Source organism: Nycticebus coucang, chromosome 18 (genome assembly GCF_027406575.1).
Source record: "Nycticebus coucang isolate mNycCou1 chromosome 18, mNycCou1.pri, whole genome shotgun sequence".
Lineage (NCBI taxonomy): Eukaryota > Metazoa > Chordata > Mammalia > Primates > Lorisidae > Nycticebus > Nycticebus coucang.
The window spans coordinates 20,741,785-20,763,528 of NC_069797.1; the positions used below are offsets into that span (position 1 = coordinate 20,741,785).

General features: G+C 44.8%; 1 protein-coding gene across 1 annotated transcript in view; it reads left to right on the forward strand.

Annotated features, from left to right (window-relative positions):
• RNF222 (ring finger protein 222) overlaps positions 1-7,221 on the forward strand; it is a 41,174-nt gene extending 33,953 nt beyond the window's left edge. Inside the window, exon 4 of the transcript XR_008375426.1 lies at positions 7,175-7,221. The gene's annotated coding sequence lies outside the window, so the exon portion shown is untranslated. The remainder of the gene's footprint in view (positions 1-7,174) is intronic.
• Positions 7,222-21,744: the final 14,523 nt, after the last annotated feature.

Genomic DNA, 21,744 nt, shown 5'->3' on the forward strand with positions numbered 1-21,744 from the left:
TCTCTGTATAAGGCACAGAGAAATTGATAGAGGCTACTCCCAGAGAACAAGATTGAATATGGTATTATATACATAAAGAAGAGTTGTTTGATATTCTTCATGATTCACATCTAAGTATTGGGCATGGTGGGTAGATACGCATGCTCAAGGAGCTGCAAGGAAAATATGGGAATGTCACCAAAGATGCCATTGTCTTATATCTGACTCTTTGTAAACAGTGTCACCAGAAGAATCCAGTACCCAAGAGAACCCTTGCACCGCAGCCCATGACTTTTAAGGACATGGACTCCAGATGCCAAATTGAAATATTTGACATGCAGTCAAACTTGATGGCAAGTTTAAGATTATTTTATATTACCAGGACCACTTGACCAAGTTTATTATTTTATGGCCATTAAAAACCAAACAGACAGGGTGGCGCCTGTGGCTCAAAGAAGTAGGGCGCTGGCCCCACATGCCAGAGGTGGTGGATTCAAACCCAGCCCCAGCCAAAAACTGAAAAAAAAACAGGCGGCGCCTGTGGCTCAGTTGGTAAGGCGCCGGCCCCATATACCGAGGGTGGTGGGTTCAAACCCGGCCCCGGCTGAACTGCAACCAAAAAAAATAGCTGGGCGTTGTGGCGGGAACCTGTAGTCCCAGCTACTCGGGAGGCTGAGGCAAGAGAATCGCATAAGCCCAGGAGTTGGAGGTTGCTGTGAGCTGTGTGATGCCATGGCACTCTACCGAGGGCCATAAAGTGAGACTCTGTCTCTATGAAAAACAAACAAAAAAAAAAACCAGACCCATGAGGTGGTCAGTGTCTTGTTGGATATTTTCACAATTCTTGGTACACCCGACGTGTTAGAATCTGACAGTAGCATAGAGTTCACAAACCAGGTTGTTAATGGGCTCAATGAAGTATGACCAGAACTAAAAATTATCTCTAGTTACGACCACTCTGGTCAAGGCCAGGGCTCTCTGGATTGAGCAAGCCATGATGTAAAGAACATGGTAAGTGCCTGGATGCATAATAACTACTCACATAACTGGGCCGAAGGCCTATGATTCATGCAGATGGTGAGAAATCAGGCTTTTGACTGATTGTTTTTTTTTTTTTTTTTTTGTAGAGACAGAGTTTCACTTTATCACCCTCAGTAGAGTGCTGTGGGGTCACACAGCTCACAGCAACCTCCAACTCCTGTGCCTAGGTGATTCTCCTGCCTCAGCCTCCCGAGTAGCTGGGACTACAGGCGCCCGCCACAACGCCCGGCTATTTTTTTGTTGCAGTTTGGCCGGGGCCGGGTTTGAACCCACCACCCTCGATTTATGGGGCCGGCACCCTGCTCACTGAGCCACAGGCGCCGCCCGACTGATTGTTTCTTTACAGCAAAGTCCATATAAGGCAATGTGTGGTTGTAAAGGCAAACTTTGGCTATATTCCTCAAACTTGTCCCAGGAAACTGTGGCTGTTTTACAAACAGGAAGAGCTAGAAATTGCTGAAGAACAGCTAGAAAACAGCCTTTGGATCAGGCAGGAAGAAAGGGCTGAGATTGTAGCAGACGGATTTGATGTGGATGAAGACATTGATCCCACCTCTCCAAAAGCCACAGAACCCAGCACCTCAGAATGGGCCCTCAGTGTTCTCTGCTGGTGAACAGATGCCTGCTGGGTGGACATTCATAACGCTGGGCATTATACAGTCATCTGAGAACTGTTTCCAGAAGCCCTAGGGAAAGGAATGCAGCCTGCACTCTCAGGTTGAATTGTACATAGTAGTCCTTGCATCTGTGTGTGTGTTCTTGGGGTTGCCATAACAAATTACCACAAACTTGGTGGCTAAAAACAACAGAAATATATTCTCTCATACTTCTGGAGACCAGAAGTCTGAAATCAGGGTGTTGGTATGGTTGGTTCCTTCTGGGTGATCAGAGAGAGAATCCATTCCATGCTTTTCTCTAGTGGTTCCCAGCATCCTTGGTGTTCCTTGGCTTGTTGCAATATAAATCCAGTCTCTGCCTCTGGCCTTTCCTTCTGTGTCTCATGTATATTCTCCCTTTCTCTCTCTTGTAAAGACACATAGGACACCAGATCCATGTCATTGGATTTAGGCCTGCCCTAATCAAAGAAGATCCCTTTCCTTAATTATATCTACAAAGACCCTTTTTCCAAGTAAGGTCACAGATACTAAGGGTTTGAATATGGACATATCTTTTTAGGAGACACAGTTGTCACTACAGTCAATGGAAGAATATGTTCTTCTGCAGAACAAGAATTGATGGAATCTCAAGAATATAGAACTGGTGGTACTGCCCTACATATAACCAGTACATGTTCCTGCCCTTTAGACACACCCCCCAAAAGATGGAGGCATCAGAGGAAAAGATGTAGATGAAGGAAAAGTAATGCAAAGAGGTTGACTCAAAATGCCCTGGAGACGGGCCATCTCCGTAGCTGGGCTCTGTTTCCTGCTTCAAGAGAAACCACATGTGGGCCAGTCACCATGGCTCACACCTGTAATCCAAGCACTCTTGGAGGCTGAGGTGGGAGGACAGCTTGATCTGTCAAAGTGTTCAAGACCAGCCTGATCAAGAGTAGACCCTGTCTCTACTAAAAAATTACCCAGGCATTGTGGCGGGTACCTGTAGTCTCAGCTACTCAGGAAGCAAGAATGAGACCCCTTCTCTACTAAAAAATTATCCACGTGTTTGTGATGGGTACATGTAGTCCCAGCTACTCAGGAAGCTGAGGCAAGAGGATTGCTTGGGTCCAGGAGTTTGAGATTGCTGTGAGCTAGGCGGATGCTACAGCACTCCAGCCTGGGGCAATAGAGTAAGATTTTGTGCAAAAAAAAAAAAAAAAGAGAGAGAGAGAGAGAGACAAACCATATATACCATCTCTGCTCTCAGAGTGGCAATGTGCAGGAAATTGTGTGACCCGAATGAAACATGTTTTAAAATTAGGTCATAATTAAGTCATAGCTAGAATTTGGGTGTGAGTATGCCATATGTCTATGCCTCAGACATATAAAAGCATATCATATTCCTGGCGCAGGTCACTGCCTTTCAGGAAGTAACCAACTGTGGAGCAACTACAGTCTCTGGAACAAAATGCAAGAGTTGGCCTGAAGTCACTGCTCCAACTAGAGAGCAGTAGGGCAAATCCATGCTAGGTCATCATTCAGAATAAGGACAACTGACCCAACTAAAGGGAAGGATCAAGTTTCCAATGCCTAGAAGAGAGTGCCTAGAGGCATTCAATGAGTTGAGTGAATAAGTGATCTGCAGAAATGGGCACCAGCAAGGAGAACGGGCCCTTTATTCTCCATATAGTGTTCATCTTGCATATCCCAGAGCCATCTAAACACCATTCTACTCTTGTCGCCTGTAGCTCAGTGGCTAGGGTGCCAGCCACATACACTGGAGCTGCCAAACAACAATGACAACTGCAACCAAAAAATAGCCAGGCATTGTGGCAGATGCCTATAGTCCCAGCTACTTGAGAGGCTGAGGCAAGAGAATAGCTTAAGCTCAAGAGTTTGAAGTTGCTGTGAGCTGCGATACCACAGCTCTCTACTGAGGGTGACATAGTAAGACTGACTCTGTCTCAAAAAGAAAAGAAAAGAAAAAAACATTCTAATTGCTCCCTACTGTCAGTTTCCTCTTCTGTAGAGGGAACCAGAGCCCCGTTTCTGCCTACCTTACAGGACTGTCATCAGAAACAAGCAAGCCGATACACGTGAAGCTTTCTCCATGGACAGTGATGTTCTTTCCGTGACTTGTTTTTTTTTTTTGTTTGTTTGTTTTTGGCCGGGACTGGGTTTGAACCCGCCACCTCCGGCATATGGGACCGGCGCCCTACTCCTTGAGCCACAGGCACCGCCCCCGTGACTTGTTTTTGCTACTAGCAGATCCTATCCATGTGAGAGTTGGAGACTTCTTTTCATTGCCATTTCTTTTCTTTTTTTTTTTTTTTGTAGAGACAGAATCTCACTGTACCGCCCTTGGGTAGAATGCCGTGGCGTCACACAGCTCACAGCAACCTCTAACTCTTGGGCTTACGCGATTCTCTTGCCTCAGCCTCCCGAGCAGCTGGGACTACAGGCGCCCACCACAACGCCCGGCTATTTTGTTGTTGTTGTTGTTGCAGTTTGGCCGGGGCTGGGTTTGAACCCGCCACCCTCGGCATATGGGGCCGGCGCCCTACTCACTAAGCCACAGGCGCCGCCCTCATTGCCATTTCTAATAGTGTTAAGTTGGAGTATATGCAGGAAAACTACATTATTATTATTAATAGAAGGTGACATCACTTTTCAGCTCATTTTTAGGCCCCAAATCTTGCTATATCCTTGGCCAGCACCTCACTTTCCGTTCTCCTTCCAACCCATTGTCCGTTGTAACTCAGCCTAGCAGGGTCTGGGAGGCCCAGGCTGACTAAGGATGTTACAGTCCCGTTCCCAATGCTGACCTTCTACCTGCTGGCTGCTTGCAAACCGGGAACCATATGTGGGTGAGAGGTGAGATAAGCCACAACAATTCTTTCTTTCCCAGAGGGTGGCTGCAAATAACCTAGGATTCCATGAGCTGCTGCATCACTCTTCCTCTTTTGCTTCCTAATGTTGGCAGTGGGAAAGAGTTGGAGGTGGATTCCTGGATTCAGTCTGGGCTTATTCTGCGTTATCATATTTCACCATCTGGAAGAGGGGCTACCAACTAGTATGTTACAGGCCAGTCTTAGCTTGCAAATACAGTAGAACCTCTGTAAGTTGCCCACCCAAGGGACTGTTACAAACTGGTTTTTTTTTTGTTTTGTTTATTTTTCTTGTAGAGACAGAGTCTCACTTTATGGCCCTTGGTAGAGTACCGTGGCCTCACACAGCTCACAGCAACCTCCAACTCCTGGGCTTAAGCGATTCTCTCGCCTCAGCCTCCCGAGTAACCGGGACTACAGGCGCCCGCCACAATGCCTGGCTATTTTTTGGTTGCAGTTTGGCTGGGGCCGGGTTTGAACCCGTCACCCTCGGTATATGGGGCCGGCGCTTACCCACTGAGCCACAGGAGCCGCCCTGTTACAAACTGTTGAACATAGAGAGGCAGTCAACATAAGAAACTGGGCCTACAGTACTTATATGTACACGTGGTACATGCTGGGTCTATGAAAATTAAGTCAACTTGGGTGGTGCCTGTGGCTCAGTGGGTAGGGCACCGGCCCCATATACTGAGGGTGGCGGGTTCAAACCCAGCCCCCACCAAACTGCAACAAAAATAATAGCTGGGGTTGTGGTGGGTGCCCGTAGTCCCAGCTACTTGGGAGGCTGAGGCAAGAGAATCGCCTAAGCCCAGGAGTTGAAGGTTGCTTTGAGCTATAACACCACAGCACTCTATTGAGGGCGACAAAGTGAGACTCTGCTGTGAAAAGAAAAAAAAAAAAAGATTGATTGCAGAACTGGAGATTTCATATAAAAATCTAGATGTCTAGGCTCAGTGCCTGTAGCACAGTGATTACGGCACCAGCCACATACACCCAGGGTGGCAGGTTCGAACCTGGCCTGGGCCAGCTAAACAACTGCAACAAAAAAATAGCTGGGCGTTGTGGCGGGTGCCGATAGTCCCACCTACTTGGGAGGCTGAGGCAAGAGAATCTCTTAAGCCCAGGGTTTGAAGTTGCTGTGAGCTATGACCCCACAGCACTCTACTGAGGGCAATATAGTGAGACTCTGTCTCAAAAAAAAAGAAAAAATGTAGATGTTTAGAACCTCTTGAAAACTTAGAAGATATAAAAAAAAAAGAAAACTTAGAAGATATGGCAATACATTTCTGCATAACAATGAACAAGGGAGGCAGCACATGCATTCGTTCTCCAGGTGGCCACCATCTGGCCTGAGTGTATGCATATTCATTTCTGGGCCCCACTGCTTAAAAAGGCAAGCGAAGTCAGAATGTGAAAAAAGGCCAGAAACAGATCTAGGTATGTGTGTATCTCTAAGAACTTTTGCTAAAAGTGGCATTTCACATCAGTTGGAAGGGATGTATTACTCAGTTAATGGCGCTGGGTCAATTAGCCATCTACCTGAGAAAAAAATGAAGTCTGATCCCTAAACACTAAGACTATAAACTGGGTGTGATGTCTCATGCCTGTAATCCTAACACTTTGGGAGGCCAAGGCAAGAGGATTGCTTGAGGCCAGCCTGAGCAAAATGAAACCCTGTCTCTACTAAAAATAGAAAAATCTGTTGGGTGTGGTGGCACATGCCTGTAGTACAAGCAGTCCAAGAGGCTGAGGCAGGAGGATTGCTTGAGCCCAGGAGTTTGAGGTTCTAACCCAGGTGACAGAGTGAGATTCTGTCTCAAAAATAAAATAAAATAAGTAAAATAAAAATAAAATAAATAAAATAGTTCTCTGTTAAGCTGGGCATGGTGGCTCACACCTGTAATCCTGGGAGACCAAGGCAGGTGCCTTGCTTGAACTCAGGAGATGGAGAAAAAAATAGCCGGGCGTTGTGGCGGGCGCCTGTAGTCCCAGCTACTCGGGAGGCTGAGGCAAGAGAATCGCTTAAGCCCAGGAGTTGGAGGTTGCTGTGAGCTGTGTGAGGCCACGGCACTCTACCGAGGGCCATAAAGTGAGACTCTGTCTCTACAAAAAAAAAAAAAAGCAGAACTCAGGAGATGGAAACCAACCTAAGCTAGAGTGAGACCCTGTCTCTACTAAAAAATAATAATAATAGTTAAAAAAAAGAAAATCTCTCTGTTCAGGGCGGCGCCTGTGGCTCAGTTGGTAAGGTGCCAGCCCCATATACCGAGGGTGGCGGGTTCAAACCCGACCCCGGCCAAACTGCAACCAAAAAAAAAAAAATAGCCGGGCGTTGTGGCAGGCTCCTGTAGTCCCAGCTACTTGGGAGGCTGAGGCAAGAGAATCGCTTAAGCCCAGGAGTTGGAGGTTGCTGTGAGCTGTGTGAGGCCACAGCACTCTACCGAGCGCCATAAAAAGTGAGACTGTGTTTCTACAAAAAAATCTCTCTGTTCGAATAATACCTGCAAGGGCAAATCTTTTAAACAGTACGTAAAATGAATTGGTATCAGTTACAAACATTCATAGAATTCTTTATTTGTGCAAGAGAAGCAAATTGATATTCTTGAGAAAGATCTTAATATCTGTCCAACTAGATTATCATTATTATTATTATTTTTTTTTTTGTAGAGACAGAGTCTCACTTTACTGCCCTCGGTAGAGTGCCATGGCGTCACACGGCTCACAGCAACCTCCAGCTCTTGGGCCAACTAGATTATTTATCCTAGTTTTATAATGCAGAATAGTATCAATCTCTCTTACAGAAGCAAAGGAATGTTGCCTTATCTTTCTGAGACTGTTAATTATAAAGATTTGCATTTTTGGTTTTTTTTTTTTGGCCGGGGCTGAGTTTGAACCCGCCACCTCCGGTATATGGGGCCGGCGCCCTACTCCTTTGAGCCACAGGCACTGTCTAAAGATTTGCATTTTTAAAGTTAATTTCTGGAATTCTGTTATAAGTTCTGTGGAACTCAGTTTTACTATGAACCAAAAACAAATAGTGGGCTAAGGAAGATATTTTATGATAGTGAAGTGAGAAGTCTGTAGCAATTTTCTTCCACAAGGCTTTGCATATAAGTAGAAACGTAACCTTGATTAAGTCCCTAATCTCCTCTGCAAACAGAGCACAATAACCTCAACTTCATAGAGCTGTGGTGAGGTTTATGAAAGAGTATATGTATGGAATTGGGGGACAGTATCACTTCCCCTCAAGTTTAAAGAGCTTTCACATTCTAGTCTACTAGGAATGACCAGCAAACTGAGGGCAAGTCCTTCCAAAAAAGAACAAAGGGAGAGCTGGAGGCAGGATAGCAGCCAGCCCGGTAAGTCCTGTCCTGCTCCATGCTGGGCTGCATCCTGGCTTCTGCCATTGATGCATAGCTTGGTGCCCTTGCACCACAGTCCTGCCTGGTCATGTGCACAGCCATATTCCAAGCCACAGCCTGGCCCTGGGCCTCTTGATCACGATGTGCTTACCCTTCAAGGTTGAGTACACCCCTTTCCAGCTCCTACACAGGGTCAAGTTGTTGCAGTATTGTTATTTTTTTCTTTTCTGTTTTTGTCCCCTGCCCCCAGGGTTCAAGAGTGTTATGGAAAGAACAACTCTTGTCCTCAAATGCACTTCTGCTATTAACAGAGGGGGAAAGAAAACAAAACAATAAGTACTTCAACCCTTACCTCATCTCCTTTTTGGAATGCTTCCTTTGGTTTCCCTGAAACTGAACTTCAGTGTTTTTCTTCTGCTTACAGCTGCTCATTTCTCCCTTTCTTGAAATTCTGTTTTCCAAGAATCTGCTGGGTTTTTTTTTTTTTTCTTTCTCATCCTTGACCTTTTCTTCTAGTCTCATTTACTGTTTTTTTTTTTTTGAGACAGAGTCTCAAGCTGTCACCCTTGGTAGAGTGCCCTGGCGTCACAGCTCACATCAAACTCAAACTCTTGGGCTCAAAGTGATTCTCTTGCCTCAGCCTCTCAAGTAGCTGGGTGCCTGCCAGCTACAGGTGCCTGCCACAATGCCCAGCTATTTTTTTTGTTGCAGTTGTCCTTGTTTTAGCAGGCCAGGCAAACTAGCTTCAGGGTATGTGACCGTCACCCTAACCACTGAGGTACAGGTGCTGCCTCTAGTCTCACTTTCTTTTTATTTTATTTTATTTATTTATTTTTTTCTAGTCTTTTTTCTTTCTTTTTTTTTTTTTGTAGAGGCAGAGTCTCACTTTATGGCCCTTGGTAGAGTGCCATGGCCTCACACAGCTCACAGCAACCTCCAACTCCTGGGCTTAAGCGATTCTCTTGCCTCAGCCTCCCGAGTAGCTGGAACTACAGGCGCCCGCCACAATGCCCAGCTATTTTTTGGTTGCAGTTTGGCCGGGGCCGGGTTTGAACCCGCCACCCTCGGTATATGGGGCCGGCGCCTTACCAACTGAGCCACAGGGGCCGCCCTCTAGTCTCACTTTCAACTGTGACTTTTATGTGCAAGAATCCCTTACTCAGCCTGCCACAGTGGCTCATGCCTATAATCCTGGCACTCTGAGAGGCCAAGGAGTGTGGATTGCCTGAGCTTGGGAGTTCCAGACCAGCTTGAGCAAGAGTGAGACCCTGCCTCTACTAAAAATAGAAAAACTGGCTAGACGTTGTGGTGGGTGCCTGTAGTCCCAGCTACTCAGAAGGCTGTGGCAAGAGAATTGCTTGAGCCTAAGAGTTTGAGGTTGCTGTGAGCTATGACACCATGAAACTCTACCTAGGGCCACAGAAGGAGAGATTCTATCTAAAAAAAAAAAAAAAAAAAGGACTCCCTGATTCCTCCTCTCCCAATAATCTCCCCCAACATACTCTTCATTCCATGCACCCTACTTCTTTTTTTTGTGAGACAGTCTCACTTTGTTGCCCTTGGTAGAGTGCTGTGGCATCACAGCTCATAGCAACCTCAAACTCGTGGGTTCAAACAGTTCTCTTGCCTGAGCCTCCCAAGTAGCTGGGGACTGCAGCTACAACAAACGCCCAGCTTCTTTTAGAGATGAGGTCTTACTCTGGCTCAGGGTGGCCTCAAACTTCTGAGCTCAGGCATTCCATCCACCTCAGCCTCCTAAAGTGCTAGGATTATAGGCGTGAGCCACCATGCCTGGCCTCATCCTCCCTACTTCTATTAATGGCACCATGGTGCAGCCATTAAAAAAGATGGAGAGGCTCAGAGCCTATGGCTCAAGCGGCTAAGGCACCAGCCACATACACATGAGCTGGTGGGTTCAAATTCAGCCCGGGCCCGCCAAACAACAATGACGGCTGCAACCAAAAAATAGCTGGGTGTTGTGGCAGGCTCCTGTAGTCCCAGCTACTTGGGAGGCAGAGGCAGGAGAATCACTTGAGCCCAGGAGTTGGAGGTTGCTATGAGCTGTGATGCCACAGCACTCTACCCAGGGTGACAGTTTGAGGCTCTATCTCAAAAAAAAAAAAAAAAAAGATGGAGAGTATGTATCTTTGTAATAACCTGGATGGATTTCCAAATCACAAGAATGGAAAAGTGAGCATCACATATACACAATACTAAGTTGAAATTAGTAGATGAATAGCTACCTGCTCATATGAGAGAAAAACTCAATTAAATTCAAGAAGGGAGCGGTCAGGAAGGGAGTTTGGCAAGTTCCCACCCAACAGGAACCAAGTACAGGTATATGGCACACTTTCTGCATGAAGGACACCAGGACTTTACCTTACAACTGCAAACAATGTAACCTAACCATATGTACCTTCATATTAACCTGATTTTTTTTTTTGTTTTTGAGACAGAGTCTCACATTGTCATCCTTGGTAGAGTGCCAAGGCATCATAGTTCATAGCAAACTCAAACTCTTCGGCTCAAGTGATCCTCTTGCCTCAGCCTCCTGAGTAGCTGGGACTACAGGCACCCTCCACAACACCCAGCTATTTTTTATTTAATTTATTTATTTAAGACAGAGTCTCAGATGTCACCCTCAGTGGAGTGCTATGACAGTCACGGCTCACAGCAACTTTAAACTTTTGGGCTTAAGAGATTCTCTTGCCTCAGCCTCCCAAGTAGCTGGGACTATAGGCCACAGCGCCTGGCTTTGTTGTTGTTGTTGTTGTTATTGTTGTCATTGTTGTTTAGCAGGCCCTGGCTGGGTTTGAACCCACCAGCCCCTGTGTATGTGGCCAGCACCCTAACCACTGAGCTATAGGCACCAAGCCCAAGCTATTTTTTTTGTGTTTTTTTTTTTTTGGCCGGGGCTGGGTTTGAACCTGCCACCTCCGGCATTTGGGACCAGCGCCCTACTCCTTGAGCCACAGGCACTGCCCAAGCCCCAGCTATTTTTTAGAGACAGTGTCTCACTCTTGTTTAGGCTGTTCCCAAACTCCTGAGCTCAAGTGATCCACCCACTTCAGCCTCCCAAAGTACTAGGATTACAGTTGTGAGCCTTTGAGCCCTCCCTGAAAATTTTTTTAAATGGCACCATGGATCACCCAAGCTAAAGACCTCAGTTACCCTCTTTTGTGTTATTCTCACTTCCCCTAGCCAATTATTTGCTAAATCATGGCATTCCTACCAGTGACAGATTATAGTCACAAATGTGGACACAAGAGCATATCTACAAGTTCTTGAACCTTGCACTTTTCCATCAAGAGATGGCATTTTTGGCCAGAGGCAGTGGCTCACACCTATAATCCTAGCACTTGGGGAGGCTGATGCAGGAGGATCACTTGAGCTCTGGCATTTGAGACCAGCCTGAGCAAGAGCAAGGCTCCATCTCTACTAAAAATAGAAAAATTAGGGCGGTGCCTGTGGCTCAAGTTGGTGGGGCACCGGCCCCATATACCAAGAGTGGCGGGTTCAGGCCCGGCCCCGGCCAAACTGCAACCAAGAAGTGGCCAGGCGTTGTGGCCGGCGCCTGTGGTCCCAGCTACTCGGGAGGCTGAGGCAGGAGAATAGCTTGAGCCCAGGAGTTGGAGGTTGCTGTGAGCTGTGTAAGGCCACGGCACTCTACCGAGGACCATAAAGTGAGACTCTGTCTCTACAAAAAACAAAAAAATAAAAATAAAATAAAATAGAAAAATTAGCCAGGCATTGTGGCAGGCGCCTGTAGTCCCAGCCTTCCCTCAAATCCAAGAGTTTGAGGTTGCTGTGAGCTATGATGATACCATTGCAGTTTACTCAGGATGACAAAGTGAGACTGTGTTTCAAAAAAGAAAACAGGGCGGCGCCTGTGGCTCAGTGAGTAGGACGCCGACCCCATATACCGAGGGTGGCGGGTTCAAACCCAGCCCTGGCCAAACTGCAACAAAAAATAGCCAGGTGTTGTGGCGGGCGCCTGTAGTCCCAGCTACTGGGGAGGCTGAGGTAAGAGAATTACCTAAGCCCAGGAGCTGGAGGTTGCTGTGAGCTGTGATGCCACAACACTCTACCAAGGGAGATAAAGTGAGACTCTGTCTCTACAAAAAAAGAAAAAGAAAGAAAACAAAACAAAACCCTGCTCCACTGTGCTAAATAAAAGAAAGTCAGCATTTTAATTAAAAAGAAAAGAGATAGTTTGCTGTGAGCTGTGTGATGCCATGGGGCTCTACCCAGGGCCATAAAGTAAGACTCTGTCTCTACAAGAAAAAAAAAAAAAAAAAGAAAAGAAAAGAGATAGAGTTTTTGTTACCTCTCTATGAAACTAGACAGACCCTTGTCCCTAAGAAGTAATGTGGCCAGATGTGTTAGCTCACACCTGTAATCCTAGCACTTTGGGAGGCCAAGGCAGGAGGATTGCTTGAGGTTAGGAGGTCAAGACCAACCTGGGTACTATATCCAGACCCTGTATCTACAGAAACTCAAAAAACTAGTTGGGCATGGTGGCATGTACCTTGTAGTCCTAGCTACTCAGGAGGCTGAGGCAAGAGGATTGTTTGAGCCCAGAAAGGAATTAGAGGTTGCAGTGAGTTATGATGATGTCACTTGGACTCTAGCCTGGGCAACAGAGACCGTGTCTCAAAAAAAAAAAAAAATTAATGATATATGTCTTCTGAGGCTTTGTCATAAAAATACCATCTAACTCTCTTGGAATGGTCACTCTTAGAACTCAGCCATCATGCTGTGAGGAAGCCCAAGCAGCCTGTGGAGCAGCCCATGTGGACAGGAGCCAAGGCCCCCAGCTCTTAGCCAATAGCCAGAACCAATTTTACAACCATGAGAGTGAGCCACCTTTCTTTTTTAAATTGTATTTATTTATCTTTGAGACAGGATCTCACAATGTTGTCCAGGCTGGTTTTAAAGTCCTGGGCTCAAGCAATCCTCCTGCCTCAGCCTCCTGAGTAGATGGGATCTTGGGAGTAAACTACTGCATTTGGCTGTGAAAATGAAAATAGAACCTCCAGTCCCTAGTTGATCTTCCACTGATTCATACTGTATAAAACAGAGACAAATTGCAGAGTCATGTGTAAAATAAATGAGTGTTGTTGTATTGAGCCACTAACTTTGGGGGTGGTTTGTCTTGCAGCAATAGATAACTTATATGGTAACTCTGAAATGTCTCTTTAATCTGTTACTGTCTCTCCATTCCCTCAGGTGAGGTCCTTGTTACCAGTACCTTGCTTGATCTGGAGACAGCTTGCCCAGTGAATCTTCTAGAAGTAAAGCTCTACTCTGAATAATAGTTAACACTAATGAATGCTGATTTCTACTAAGTGCTTTAAATTCATTTTCTTACTTAATCCTTACAACCCTATGAAGTAGGTTGAAGCTGAAGGAATGAGTTTAAATAGGTGAATTAATTTACAGACTTAATTTTCCTAACGTCTAGAGAAGAAAATGAAGCTCAGAAAACCTAATAACTAGCCCAAGATTCAAACCCAAGTCTAAGTCCAAGGTTAACATCTCTAAATACCTGCCCTGATCAAGAATCTCCAGCAGTTCCCCATTGCTCACAGGGTAATGATTTAAACTTGACATCTGAGTCTGGATACAATTTGGTCCCAACTACTTTGCAGTTAGGGCATTTTGGTGTTAGGTCTAGGCACCTAGATTTTCTGATTGCATATATTTTGTCTGGGACAGTGGGAAGAAACTCAGCTAGTCTAGGCACTGCCATAGTTACTCTTTCGAGAACTTGACATCCTTATCTAAAGTGAGAGACAATCGAACCAGCTCAAAGTGAAGTTCTTTTCCAGCTCTGTTTTATGCAGTGTGGAAACGGCTGTCTTGTATTTTTGTGTTTGCTGACTCTCCTAGAACTCTAGTGCCTGAGCTCTCTGCTGGAGCCCATTTGTGAGATGGAGGGAAGTTGGGAGACTCAGAGATTGATGCTTGTGTGAACGCTCTCCGTTTACTACTTTCTCAGAACTAGATTCAGCTTTATGTTGTAGTATAGAATCTGCTTTTCAATGGCTCCAGGGGAAGAAGGAACATTTTTGCCTGATAGTTCTGAGATTCTCTTTGTAACCAGTGGTTTTTTTGAGGCCAAACATTGGAATGCACTGGTTACCACTGCGAAGGAAGAACAGTGGAGAGACACCTGAGAAGCTCAGACTTACACTGTTGTTTCCGAATTATTTTGCATGCCTTCTGGATGTTAGTGCAACAGACCATAAAAGCATGATTTGCCAACAGTTTCAATCACCGACTGAGCCAGTTACCTCTGCACAGTTACTTAAACCCTCTTATATTTGGTGGATTTGGGTTGTATGTAGAATTTTAACACATTGACTGCCACATGAGTTGTATTTAACTCATATAGTATTATGTAGAATTTTAACACATTGACTGCCACATGAGTTGTATTTAACTCATATAGTATTGAGCCCCGGCTTGCTTTCTTTTTTTCATGGCAGTTGACGTGTTAAGGAAAAACAGTTTTTGGTGTTTTTACAGATCTTCCATTTGTTTGTGAAAGTTTTACAGAAATTCTTTTGAAATTTGAGATACTTTTTTTTTAAGGCATAGAACAGCAGTGCATACTTTTTTTTTTTTTTTTTTTGTAGAGACAGAGTCTCACTTTATGGCCCTCGGTAGAGTGCCGTGGCCTCACACAGCTCACAGCAACCTCCAACTCCTGGGCTTAGGCGATTCTCTTGCCTCAGCCTCCCGAGTAGCTGGGACTACAGGCGCCCGCCACAACGCCCGGCTATTTTTTTGGTTGCAGTAGCAGTGCATACTTTAAACATAAAAGCCATCCCAGGGCTCTCACTCAAAAAGGTAACTGATGGCAGAACAAATTTGTCCCTAGAATCTTCAGAATTTGGTTCAGAATTCTGTCCCTTTGAACAAGTTCCTGTTTCGTCCTTATTTTTGTTATCTTGGAGGGAATCTTTGTTTACACAGCTTCTGACATTTTTACCCTGGAACTAATTGCCCCAGCTGGTTGACTCTGCTATGTTTTCCAGGCAAACAAAGTGGGCAGGAAACATGAGCTTCCGGAGCAAACTGCCTTTCCGTTTTAATAGACTTGCCTTTTAGAAGCTTATTTATCTTATGTCTACTTTTCTTAATAATTGATTTATGATTTTTTTAAAGTTTAGATATAATTAGATGTTCCCTTTTCCATTTAAAATTTGGTCCAGGTATTTTGCTTTTTACTCCCCCACGTCTCCTTTATAAAATTTTATTGTTCTGTTTACTGTGAACTGCTGCTACATCCTTTCTGTGGACTAGCTTCTTGCTCAGAATATCTTCTCCCCACCTGGACCTTTGGCCTAGGATTTCTTTTCACTTTTAAGCACTTCCCCTGACATTTCGGGGTGAGTGCTTGGCTGATGATAAGCTCTTGTGAGCCTTTCCTTTGGGTTTTGTGCAGATCGCTCACTTCTAACTTTGGCGAGTCATGTGAGGACCAGATGTTTGCCTCTCTCCTCCTCCCTACTCCACCCCAGCACTGAGTGTGCTGTTCTTTGAAGGACATCCCCTCTCTTTTTGCCTTTCTCCTGATGCAATGGCAAGAATCCTGGGAAATGGCAGCCAAGGACCACTAGGATCTTGCTCAACACATATCTTAGGTCACCTGTAATAACACAGCTGCCTTCCAGTCTTGAAACACTGCCTTTCTGCCTTGAATGGTGTAGAGAGAACCAATGTAGACACCTGGAAGGTGCCACCCTTTTTCATCTCCAGATGAAGGTGCTCTCTATATCCACTGTCACTCTGGGCTTTTCCTCATTCAGCTCTCCCTACCCACCTCTTCCTCTAGCCTGTCAGTTTCATTCATTCATTTGACATCTGTGAGTACCAGTTATGTGCCAGGCATCATCCTGGCCTTTGGAGGTACCAACAAGTATAAAGAGATTGCTAAATACAAAAACAGGGGCACAACACGAAGACTTCTAAGGCTGTAAAGGGATGCTCAGTGAGGTGTTGCCAGGAAGGTCACTTAAGCTCAGTTTTGAAGGATTGTTTGCAGTTCACCAATGAACATTCTCAATTCTGCCTACTTTGTATTATAGGACTTCTTTCAGGGGGAGACATGATCAGCAAGATCTTTTGTCAGAAACCTGGCAGATACCACAATTATCTGGGCTTGGTGGCATGTGTCTGTAATCTTAGCTAATCAGGAGGCTGAGGCAGCAGGATCGCTTGAGCCCAAAAGTTTGAGGTTGCTGTGAGCTGTGATGACACCACTGCACCCAACCTGGGTGACAGAGCAAGACACTGTCTTGAAAAAGTAAAGAAATGTCGGGCAGCACCTGTGGCTCAGTGAGTAGGGCGTCAGTCCCATATACCAAGTGTGGCAGGTTCAAACCCAGCCCCGGCCAAACTGCAACAACAAAAAAAAATAGCCGGGCATTGTGGCGGGTGCCCGTACTGCCAGCTACTTGGGAGGCTAAGGCAAGAGAATTGCCTAAGCCCAAGAGCTGGAGGTTGCTGTGAGCTGTAATGCCACAGCACTCTACCAATGGTGACAAAGTGAGACTCTGTCTTAAAAAAAAAAAAGAAAAGAAAACAATGCTGTGACTTAAATAAATAATACATTAAAAAAAAAGAAAAAGTAAAGAAATGTCAATGTTATAAAAGACAAAGAAAGACTGAGGAACCGTTTCAGTTAGAGCTTGCTAAAGAGACATGACAACTGAGTGCAATATGTTACACAAAAGACATTTTTTTTTTTTTTTTGCAGTTTTGGCCGGGACTGGGTTTGAACCCACCACCTCCAGCATATGGGGCCAGCGACCTACTCCTTTGAGCCACAGGCACTGCCCAACATTTTGCCAGACTTGAATTAACAGCTCTAGGGGGTTAAAAAGAAGTTTTTCAAGATAAAAGTTTATTTACTAGATTGCTGTGAAAGTTAGCATGCTTAGCAATGAGTCAGTTTAGAGAACAGTAATCATACCTAAGAGTGTTCTTTAAGACATTAAATCAGGGCGGTGCCTGTGGCTCAAGGAGTAGGGCGCCGCCTGTGGCTCAAGGAGTAGGGCGCCGGTCCCATATACCGGAGGTGCCGGGTTCAAACCCAGCCCCGGACAAAAATCACACACACACAAAAAAAAGACATTAAATGAAAGATATAAAAAATATACAGTAGCCCTCCCTTATCCACATTCCCGGACCTCCAGTGGATGCATGAAACTGTAGACAAACCCTGTATATTACACTACGTTTCTTCTTATACATACGTAACTATGATAAAGTTTAATTTATAAATTAGGCACAGTAAGAGATTAACAACAACAATAATAAAATAGAACAATTATAACAATACAGAACAGTGCACAGTTTAAAATTTATGAATTATTTATTTCTGGAATTTTCCATTTAATATTTTTGTTTTTTGGTGTTTTTGGAGACACAGTCTTACTTTGTCACCTTCGGTAATCCATGGCATCATAGCTCACAGCAACCTCAAATTCTTGGGCAGAAGTGACTTCTTGCCTTAGCCTCCCAAGTAGATGGGACTATAGGCGCTGGACACAACTCCCGGCTATTTTTGGAGACAGGGTCTCACTCTAGCTCAGGCTGTTCTTGAATTCCTGAGTTCAGGCAATCCACCCCCCTTGACCTCTCAGAGTGTTAGGATTACAGGCATGAGCCACTGCGCCCGGCCTCATTTAGTATTTTTGAACCATAGTTGACTGCTAGTAACTGAAACTGCAGAACACAAAGCAAAGCCTTGATAAGGGGAGACTATTATAAATTCTAATCCATTTTGAGGAATAAGGATTCAACAGTCAAATGGATACCTGTACTATATCTTTTTCATTCTTTTTTCGGTCAAGATAATTTGTAAACAATTTTTTTAGTTACTCAAAGTTCATAAATTCATTGTTGTCTCTCGTGGAATATTACAAGTCTCTTCGAGTCTTGCTATCCTATTGTCATTCAAATCAAAGTCTGTAAATACCAACCATAAACGTATGGGAGTCGTCCTTGGAACGCAGACCAGTTCTAGCTTCAAAGTATCTCTCAGGCCAGCCACATGCATGATGCCTCACGCCTGTAGTTCTAGCACTCTGGGAGGCTGAGGCAGAAGAATCACTTGAGGTCAGGAGTTCAAGACCAGCCTGAGCAAGAGTGAGACCCCGTTTCTACTAAAAATAGAAAAATTAGCTAGACAAAATAGAAAAAATAGCTGGGCGGGGTGAATGCCTGCAGCCCCAGATTCTCGGGAGGCTGAGGCAGAAGGATCGCTTGAGTCCAGGAGTTTGAGATTGTTACGAACTAGGCTGAGGCCATGGCCCTTTAGCCGGGGCAACAGAGGGAGATGCTGTCTCAAAAAAAGAAAAAAAAGATACTATCAGTTATGCTCGCAATAAGGAATCCTAAAATCTTGGTAGCTTTTACAACCAGGTTAAATTCTCACTCGTACTGCTCAGGCTGCAATAACAAAATCCACAGACTGGTGGCTTAAATAACAGAATTTATTTTTTCATAGATCTTGAGGCATGAAATCCAAGATCGATGTTCCAGCTGTTTCAGTTTCTGGGGAAGGCTTCCTTCCTGGCTTGAAGACAAGCTGCCATCTAGCTGTGTCCCCACATGGCCTTTCCTCAGTGCACGTTTGCAGAGAGAGAAAGAGAGGAGAGTACTAGCTGTCTGGTGTCTCTCCTTATAAAGACACCAATCCTGTTGGCTAGGACCGCCGGTCTTATGACCTCATTTAACCATAATTACTTCCTTAAAAAAAGCCCCATCACTAAATACAGCCATATTGGGGGTTAGAGCTTCCACATGTGAATTTAGGAGTGACACAATGCAGTCAGTCCATGGCACTCCTGATCCATCAAGGGCTCTGCTAGCACGGAGGGTGACAGATGCCACTATCTCAAATTTTGTTAGTTACTATGGCAGAGGTAATTCACACTGGCAATTAAATGTTCCGCATCTCCTTCCAATTCTCATGCAAAATGTCTCTGCCTCAAGCTAACCTGAAGCAGTGGGGGAAGGGGGGGGAGGAAGAGACTTCTGGAAAACAGTTTCAGTTTAGCTAAGTCAACACAACACAATGCTCCCATGACTGGCTTTTTTCAATCGATCAAATAGATAAGGAAGAAACAGTACCAATCCTACAAAAATCCTTCAGAAAAACAGAGGAAACATTTTTCAACTTATTTTTATGAGACCCATATAACACTTATACCCCAAACTAACAAAATGTTATGGTTTTAATACATGTGTTCCTATAGAATTCACATATTGGCATTTAAACCCCACGGTGCCTTTGGGGAAATGATTAAGTCATGAGAGTCCTCCCCCTGTGAATGAGATTAGAGCCCTTATTAAAAAGGCTTCAGGTAACCAGGTGCAAGGTGGGAGACTGAGGTGAGAGGATTGCTTGAGGTCAGGAGTTCAAGACCAACCTGGGCAAGACTGCAGCTCTACCAAAAAAAAAAAAAAAAATTAAAAAAAAAAGGAAAAAGAAAGAAAGGAAAATGAGCCAGAAGTGACAGCACACACTTGTAGTCCCAGTTACTCGAGAGGCTGAGGCAGGAGGATCACTTGAGCCCAGGAGTTTGAAGTTTCAGTGAGCTATGATGATAGCACTATCCTCCAGCAGCCCTCCCCAGCCTGAGTGATAAAGTGAGACTCCATCTCAAAAACAAAAACAAGGCTTCCGCGAGTTTCTTGGCCCTTCAATCTGTTCTGCCACATGAGGATGTAGCAAGAAGGCACCATCTTGGAAACAGAGAGAGAGCCCATACTAGACTCTCAATCTGCTGGTGCCTTGATCTTGGACTTCCCAGATTTCAGAGTTCCAAGTAATACATTTCTATTCTTTACAAATTGCCCAGCCTAAGGTATTTTGTTATAGGGCACAAATAGACTAAGACATTCATTTACAATTTTCTTTTTTCTTTTTTATTTTATTTTATTTTTTTTTGGCCGGGGCTAGGTTTGAACCTGCCACCTCCGGCATATGGGACCGGTGCCCTACTCCTTGAGCCACAGGCACTGCCCCCATTTACAATTTTCAAAATAAGAATTTATAAAAATATCTGTTTTGGAGGCTTCTCTTGAAAAATCAGAAGCTCTGGCGAATATTCTAGTTAAGAGCCTGGACCTCGGGGCGGCACCTGTGGTCAAGTGGGTAGGGTGCCGGCCCCATATGCTGGAGGTGGTGGGTTCAAACCCAGCCCTGGCCAAAAAAAAAAAAAAAAAGAGCCTGGACCTCTAGTTAATAGCAAGACCTTGTCTCCACAAGAGACACAAAAATTGGCTGGACATGGTGGTGTGCACCTGTAGGCCCAGCTACTGAGAAGGCTCACTTGATCCTAGGAGTTTGAGGTTGCCATGAGCTCTGAGGATGCCTGTGCACTCTAGCACAGGCAATAGAGCAAGACCTTGTCTCAAAAAAAAAAAAAAAAAAAAAAATCCAGTTAAGGGTTTTGGTTGGATACAGCAAAAATCAACCTGGTTAATTCAAGTAGAAAAATAAGACTATCGGGCGGCGCCTGTAGCTCAGTGAGCAGGGCGCCAGCCCCATATGCCAAGGGTGGCGGGTTCAAACCCGGCCCCGGCCAAACTGCAACAAAAAAATAGCCGGGCGTTGTGGCGGGCGCCTGTGGTCCCAGCTACTCAGGAGGCTGAGGCAGGAGAAATCGCCTAGGCCCAGGAGTTGGAGGTTGCTGTGAGCCGTGTGACGCCACGGCACTCTACCGAGGGCGATAAAGTGAAACACTGTCTCTACAAAAAAAAGAAAAAAAAATAAGACTATGAAATAATTTATGGAAGGCTGAAGAACAGGTTTGAAGAAGGAGTAAGAACTAAAAGAGGCTGAGTAGTCAGAACTACGGCAGTAGCAATACCACATGAGAGTTTTCTAAGAGCAGAGCAATCCTATGCTGGCCCTTAGACCATGGCCCTGTCAGCTCTGCTATAGGATATAGGATGCTTCATCTGCTAGAATGATTCCAATAGTCCCTTGATTCTTTGAACCTAAGGCAAGGGATATAAAGTTGCTGGATACCGAGCTTAGTCATATGTCTGGGATCTAGCTACCTGAGAGCAGGCAGGTGCATGTCTTCCCTTCCTGGAGCTTCTTTAGTTGGAAGCAACTCCCCACCTCCCATAAATGTTCAGATTCTCTCCAAATAGGAAAAGTATATATGAATGCTGAGCAGCCTCAAATGAAAAATGTCCATTACAGCAGTAATACATGGAGCTGAGTTGCATCTACTCTTGTGGCAGGGGGCAGAGTTTTCCTGAATGCCACATTCCTGCTATTCCCTGATGTATCTCAAAATAAAATGAAATTTCAGTTACCATTTCTAATTATACCCTCCTCTTGTAAACTATTTTTTTTAGCCTATGTCCACAAATTATTTAATATTTGAATTAAAGAGGTTGATTCAAGAGGTTAGGCTTAATTCTCCATTTCTTGAGTGTGGGCTGGACTTAGTAACTCACTTCTAACAAACAGACTATGGTGAAAGTGATGATGTATGACTTTTGAGAGATTAAATCATAGAAGATGTTGCAGCTTCCTCCTTGGTCTTTCTCTTAGATTGCTTGCTCTTGGGAATGCCAACTGCCATGTCATAAGGTCACTCAAGTAGTCCTATGGTCAACATGGCTAGAAATTTAGGCCTGCAGAAAATAAGCATATGGGTGATTCATCCCAGAGGGGGATCCTCCAGCCCCAATCAAGCTTTTGGATGAGTGCAGCCCTAGCCAATACTGCAATTGTAACCTCATTATAGAGATGCTGTGCCAGAACCAACCTGAGAGCTAAGCTGCTCTCAGATCACTAACCTTGATTAGGCATCAAGGCTGCAAGCCATTTTAGGC